Source organism: Cephus cinctus, unplaced genomic scaffold (genome assembly GCF_000341935.2).
Source record: "Cephus cinctus unplaced genomic scaffold, Ccin1 Ccin1_scaffold0401, whole genome shotgun sequence".
NCBI classification, from domain to species: domain Eukaryota; kingdom Metazoa; phylum Arthropoda; class Insecta; order Hymenoptera; family Cephidae; genus Cephus; species Cephus cinctus.
The window spans coordinates 131,142-136,466 of record NW_014333085.1 but is presented as its reverse complement, the minus strand read 5'-3'; the positions used below and the strand labels follow the sequence as shown (position 1 = coordinate 136,466).

Below are 5,325 nucleotides of genomic sequence, written 5' to 3'. Positions count from 1 at the left end.
CCCCCCCGTTATATTGATATCGAGTGTGCATGCGTGTTTGTGCATTTGCGTTCTAATTTGAACGCAAATGCTCGCGGCACGTGTAATCACGTGTGAATGCACCTTGCCTCATGTGTTCACGCATGCACGTGTGTATCCAGATACACAGCATGCTGTGCCAATTCCCTGTAGCAATTCCAGAGACGATAATCTCTGTTGAAGAGAGGAGAGAGGAGAGAGAGGGAGACAGTGCGCGCTGCTTTGAGCAAGAGGGATGCTGTGGCGTCGATCTAAAATAGACTCATACGACGTAACGTAGCGAAAAATGTGCTCTTTATGAAAAATCGAGAATACATTTTTCTAGCTACTGTACAGGAAACCATTCGTTAATGTCGCCGCTGACAATGGCGCCTGCTCGTACAGCCACCCCTGGACCAGGATTCTCTCCTGGAAAAACAAGTATCCATTTATACAGATAAATGTGGATTTATTTCGATTGAACTGTTCTGTTCCTGGTGAACTGTTGATGGCGACGCTTTGCGTTCTTGACACGCAATGACTGTAGTTGTGGGGGGAAACTAACTACAGATTTCCATTAGATCACAAATGCACCTGAAATGAATTCTCGTAAAAGACACACCGCGAGATGATATTCAGTAAAGATCATTCAGAAGTTTGATCAATGACCAGAAATTTAAAAAAAATGTCGTCTAAACCGGGAACTTAAGATAGGAGATAAAGGGGGAACACTGATATTTTTTTTTAGAGTGGAGGATTGTAGAAGAGAATTGGCTACGAACGCACTAGGCATGACCTGTGGCGAGGTCACTGACCTCGTTAAGACATAATAAAGTCCTGGGGCATAAAAAACGAGTCGCGGAGATTGCTCATGCCCTCGGCGGTGCTCCTAATCAAAGGTTTTTCCAGAGCCTCTAGATACGGCGGTATCCAACCTCGTTCGGGCTTGGATCGTCACAAAGGAAAATCGAAAAAAAAGACTTACATCATAATTGAAGACTCGCTTTAGGCGAATTTGATGCTTTATTGTTGAATTTAATGATCTTCATATTTAGAGAAAAAAAAAAAAAAGAAAAAACTTGTGGTGCTGCTGGCTTGATATCGAATTGGCACCGCCTCAGCCTTACATACTAAATACATTATAAAGACGGGGAATACGTTACGCAGTCGTTGCAGGCTCCAAAGATACATGCGTATTGTTTCGTTTGGATGAACTCTTCCACAGAGACCAGTCCGACGTAGGTAGGTTACCGTACACAGTACATACTATACTTATTTGATAAACTACGACATTTTGTTTCCCGTAAATGAACGAAGTTACTAACGAAATGAATGCTCTTAACGTATCTCAGTGTCGAATTTAATGTTCCACAGCGCGAGGGCGCGAACGGCCTCCCGCCGCCGAAAATGCAGCCTGAGGGACCCGAGGGTCCTTCCTGTTGAAACACTGGATGATTAGTGTTGCAAACTGCAGAAATTATTTACCACGGATCCGATGCTAACTACTACTAAATCACAGAAATTTGTATTGAATCCCTTATTTAGAATTTAAAAATTGAACTTAACAATCATCATCAGCCTTGCAGCCCATTATTATTTTTCGTTTTACCCGAAATAAAATTATTTCTAAAATTCTGTTCCGAAACATTTGTAACAATCCTGGTTTCTGTCTCTAGGATCGTCCCTCAATATTCGAGGAGCTAACTCCCACTGCCTGCTCCTCTATAATTACAGGGCAAACGTCTCTCCGAAATTCCAACTGTGCGGAACCTGTGGGAATCGATCGATCTGCCCCCACCCTTGACCTCATTCCATTCCTCTTTTATTTTTCTCCTTTTCACATATCTATACGAATCCTTTAACTTAGCTCCTACATTCATACATGCATATCATGCCCCTCGATCCTTTTATTCCCGCCGCCGCGTCAGCACATTCCGTGTAAATGCTTCCTAAGAGAGTTCCTGGAGCTCCTAATTCTGAGCCTGACACATTATTCATTTGTTCTGCCTCACAATTGTCTGAGTAAACTTGACAGTTTATTTACGCCGCCATTACGATTATATTTAAATGTTCGACATATTCGACAGGGTGGAGACAAGAGTGTCTACGGTATCGGTCGGCTAATGGGTGCGATTTCAGATTGAGGGAGAATAGGGGACCCGAATGGCTTCTGAAATCTCACAGACCTATAACCTCTTTTAAACAGTGGGACAACGTGAGCGTGTAGAGTGAACTGCGAACTATAGACCGTCCTCTGTATTTGGGCCTTACAGGCCGTAGACGTCATAGAGGCCATAGAGGCCATAGAGGCCATAGAGGCCATAGAGGCCATAGACGCCATAAAGGCTACATACGGGACATACATGTATAGAGCGTCAAGTGTAAAGGTAGAACGCAGAGTAACCTCGCGCAACCAGTCACTCCCAGTTATCTTGCTTTCCCATGTAAGCAGCTGGCCATTCTATCCTGTCTGCTCGTCTGCACCAGCTGCAACACAGAATTCCGATAGCACGTACGGCTTCCAGGCTTCCAGGCTTCCAGGAGCAGTTACGTTAGGTTAGTTTAGATTAGGTTACTTGAACCGTACAATATATAGATTCGTGCGAACAATTTAAACTATTGAAAACGTACAGATTTACGCTATGCTAAACTGTTACTTTAATTAATCAATCGCTGAGCTTCAAATATCTATTATTTTTCCTATTTACGAGGACATTATAATATGCACTTTTAAAAGTTGCATAATATTCAAAGAGAAATTGCCTGTCGTTTTTAAGGGATGGGAGTGACGTCAGAGATTTTATGATGGGGTTGTTCGTAGTTCTTGTTAGGGATTCTGTGTTAACCTCGAAATTCTGAAGTATGCGTAAACGTAGAGCACCAGGGGGTATTGAGACGCGAAAAAGGAAGTCAGTAGAGTGGAGGAGGGCCAAGTAGATGGCGGTTGTGAAGGCTAAGGGAGGTAATCCACCCTTCCTGAGTATTGCTATTCAAGAGAGGCGGGGTAGCGAATGCATGCAAAAACGATAGGGGAATTGAATAAGGGGTGCGAGTTTTCCGTGAAAAAAAAATATTACTCATTTTTTCAAACAAATGAATGTTTATCACTCAGGGCAGCAGAAGCATTCAAAAGTGAATCGTTATGAATTAATGTGGCCTTTTTGTTCAATGCATCGACATTCTGGATCGATCTAGGTCAATTCTCTCCCTTGATAATACGGGAAAAAGTAACCTATTCCCCCCTTCCTTTCGTTCTCCGTTTTCCTGTTTGTGCTTTTCTTCGCTCCTTTGAATCTTGCTACTTTACGGGAGCTTTGTCTTCGTATCGCCTCAATTCCTTTAGACTTCACTGTTTTAGCTGTCTTTGACTTTCTTTCAAAAAAAAAAAAAAAAAAAAAAAAAAAAAAAAAAAAAAAAAAAAAAAAAAAAAAAAAAAAAAAAAAAAAAAAAAAAAAAAAAAAAAAAAAAAAAAAAAAAAAAAAAAAAAAAAAATTTTTTTTTTTTTAAAAAAAAAAAAAAAAAAAAAAAAAAAAAAAAAAAAAAAAAAAAAAAAAAAAAACCAAGCCACCAGTTTCCACGCCAGCCACTCGAATCGTTGCTGCCTATGTTTGCTTTGCGATAATGGCTTATCCACCTGTTCGCCAGTTTACCAGTTTCCCATCTGAAAGCGTTCTGTCTCCATCCTATGTATTGTATGTACTCCATAGATGCATCGGCGCATCTGGTGACCCGCCTCAAGAGGTCACTGAGCATCGTACGATTTCCAACGTGATTCAAGAAACGATAGAAAACCGTCGCACACGAGAGCCCGCTCTACCCGTTCGATCATTTCTTCAGAAACCGGCAGCCAATAGTGTCGAGATCCAAGAGATAATGACGAGGATGCTGGGACATGGTTCCTCATTCTCGTCTATTCTCAATGATGCAACCTTAATTTTTGCCCTGAAAAGTCAACGGAGCAGAATGGCGACACGTGCACCGGGGACACTTTATCGTCAGTCGCCAGGTCGGCACAGATTTGTCGCTCGAGCGCGCTCAAAAGGTCGACCTTGCCGTCATAATTACTCCAGTCATTTTTCAAACTCAGCCTAACGAGTGGAGATCGATCGGTGGCTCTTTGGATATCTATCAGCCCTCGGGATGGTCTCTGGAGCACAGAATCCGTGTACGGAGGGAAGGTTGGTTGACGTGGCGTGCGGAGGGATCGCATGCGCCGGGGATACACACCTACTGATCAGAAGTAGATTACGGTGGAGCAGGACGAGGTCCTGGAGTAGCGACTGTCACCGGATCGAATTCTCCACCTCGTTACTGCCCGACCTGATTCGGGTTTAGCTGGAGGTCCATGAGCATCAGCTACAGCAACCCCAGCTAGTTCAGTGGGAGAGTGAATCGTCCTTGAGGAGCGACTGCGGTCAAGACGCAACTCAGCTCAAACAGATGAGATATCTCGAAGGTCCTTGCTCGTCGGAGCTCTTCTTTCGCACTGGGAGGCCATTGCGGGTTTCAAAGGATTGACGTTCGGGTTTATAGATTTATACAGGTGGGCAAGTCTAAGGGTTGGCAAATGGCTGGAAAAGGACCTACTGGTCCGTATTATTTGAAAGGAAGGGTTTTGGGTTTTAAAGGGCCTTCATTTCTTCTTCCTCTAAAAGTCCCACGGTTCGTCGATGACGAATGTCGAGATGGCACGAAAATTCAACTTGTGCTACGAGCACCTGGTACACCTGGACGGAATTCAACTTCCACTTCCATTTGCAGGTCCACTTCTATTTCTATTTCGGTATAAGCTCATCATAAATTTAGTCGAGCGGGCCTCGCAGTGGTTGTTTTATGCTCTCTGGGCAGGAACCTGGCTGGGTAATTCTGCAATGCGGTTGAAACGGCCTATACCTACCGCTCTCCCTCCCAGCCGCTTCACTCTCCACCGCCCCTCCTCCTCCTCCTCCTCCTCCTCACACTTCCCTCCTGAGCTTTCTCTACGTACGCTTCCCGCTCCACCTTCCCTAGGAAGGTAGCGTAGCGCAGCGCAGCTAGGTAATTCAGTGCGGTAAACTCGAGCAGACGGCATACAATATGTAGATGTGAACGGGCCGCGTCCACCTGCAACCCCTACCCCAAGCGCCGAGCTACCCCTAGCGATGCTAGTGAGCTAGTGAGCTAGGGAGCTAGTGAGAGCGTCAGCACTGCCGGTCCTGTTACTGGTACACGTAATCGCGGCACTACCCTCTGCCTTCCGTTATCGCTCCTGCAGCCTGCACTTTCTCGGCAGTAGATGACCTCCTGCCCCTCGTGACGCCGAGGACACTCGCGTTATCGTTGACCTAC

General features: G+C 44.6%; 1 protein-coding gene across 8 annotated transcripts in view; it reads left to right on the top strand.

The window, feature by feature from the left end:
- LOC107267434 overlaps window positions 1–5,325 on the top strand; it is a 102,371-nt gene that overhangs the window by 69,917 nt on the left and 27,129 nt on the right. Inside the window, exon 1 of one of the 8 annotated variants that reach the window (XM_025084650.1) lies at window positions 2,534–2,553. The exons of the other annotated variants lie outside the window; for them this stretch is intronic. The gene's annotated coding sequence lies outside the window, so the exon portion shown is untranslated. Of the gene's footprint in view, window positions 1–2,533; window positions 2,554–5,325 lie in introns of those variants that run through there. 8 annotated transcript variants of the gene reach the window in all.